Here is a 1,586-nt window from a genome sequence, read left to right as displayed (position 1 = left end):
CAAACTAAAGTGTGCCATCACATTTACTAATTATTTGCGTTCGCTTAGTTGCTTTCGCTTTTACTACTCACTTTTACACACAAGTTGGTTGCGACAAATTTCGTAATTAAAAGTGAAAATCAAATAAAATTTTATGTCAAGTTTAATGAAATGAAGAGCTTTTCAACAAAAATATATTTAAAGTTGTTACAACAGAAATAAAATTTAACTAAAATTTGAAAAGTATCCTGCAAGTGTCAGTAAAAATTCATTAACTCGCCTTCAACCCAAACAATTTCACTTAAACCTTTCCCTTCCGCAGTTGTCTAATTTATACTCTTCAACATGGTTTATTGTTTTCTCGCTTAGTAACGGTTGGCTAACAATTTCACACCACAACGCAACAATTGTTTGAAACACCAGCTCGTTCATGACGCGACACCAGACTTTAGAGAGTCTTTCGCGCACTCATTCCAACTGTCTAACCCCACTCTCTGCTGGTTGAAGTTATTTTCTTACTACTCCTTTAAATGCCTCCCGAATGCGGCGCCATACTCACTTTGACAGATCCCGCCAATCACTTTTGACTTGCAGACGTTGTATGTATAGTACGCAGCGCAACCAACTAACGGTTTTTAATAGAAAATTTGACAGCCGTGAAATGATTTTCTTTGTTTGAAGTGGATTGAGTCACGGCTGGTATAGTGTGACAGTGGATGGGAATTAAATTGAAAGTTAAAAAAAAAAATTAATATAAAAAATTAATTTTAAATTTGAATATTTAAATAGCAAAAACAAAAATAAAAATAAAACACTGAAAAAAATAATAATAAACTAAAAAAATAGTTCAAAATTAGAAATAATTCTCATAAAAACTTAAATAATTTTTTTTAAATAAAAATTTAAGATGAAAAATAATTTCAAATTTGATTACTTAATTAGCAAAAAACAAATAAAAATAAAATATTGAAAATATAAAAAGAAATAATAGAGGAAAAAATAGTACAAAATGAGATAGATTTTTCATAAAATTTTAAATTATGTTTTTTTATAAAAATTTAACGTCAAAAATAATTTATTGAAAATAGAATTAATCTGAAATAATAAAAAAAAATCTATAAAATATTCAATCACAGACATTAAAAGGAATATAAATTAAATACAAATATTGGAAAAAAAACTTTCCCATACCGGGAATCGAACCCGGGCCTTCTGGGTGAAAGCCAGATATCCTAGCCACTAGACCATATGGGATATGTTAAAACGTTTACCAAATGCTGCATTAGACTACAGATCGTACAAGACGATCGTTTCATACAAAATAGTCGTGGAGAGAATTCTTGTGAGAGCAGAGAGCGTCAAAAATATCAAATACGTTTTCTTGTGAGAGAATATCTACAAATCATCTCTGCAAAAATGATACGCTCTTTGCTAAAAATACTACATTAATAATCAGTGGTTGTTGACTTTAATAAGCGGCAGTTAGTTGAGTCACAAACCGCTTGTGATCTTGTGTATATTATGATCAGTTGATATGTGATCATGTGATCAATTTAAAGTCACATTGTGTTGCTTATGACATCACGTGATGGCTGCTGCTAGTGAAC

The 1,586-nt window shown here is 30.3% G+C and overlaps 1 non-coding gene across 1 annotated transcript; it reads right to left on the bottom strand.

The window, feature by feature from the left end:
- Positions 1-1,161: 1,161 nt before the first annotated feature.
- Positions 1,162-1,233, bottom strand: Trnae-uuc (transfer RNA glutamic acid (anticodon UUC)). Its single transcript has one exon. It is a non-coding gene; the product is annotated as a tRNA-Glu (tRNA).
- Positions 1,234-1,586: the final 353 nt, after the last annotated feature.

The sequence above is a fragment of the Zeugodacus cucurbitae genome, chromosome 6, assembly GCF_028554725.1.
Source record: "Zeugodacus cucurbitae isolate PBARC_wt_2022May chromosome 6, idZeuCucr1.2, whole genome shotgun sequence".
Classification (NCBI taxonomy): Eukaryota; Metazoa; Arthropoda; class Insecta; order Diptera; family Tephritidae; genus Zeugodacus; species Zeugodacus cucurbitae.
Note: the sequence above shows the minus strand (reverse complement) of the source record. Positions and strands in the feature narration are given on the sequence as shown.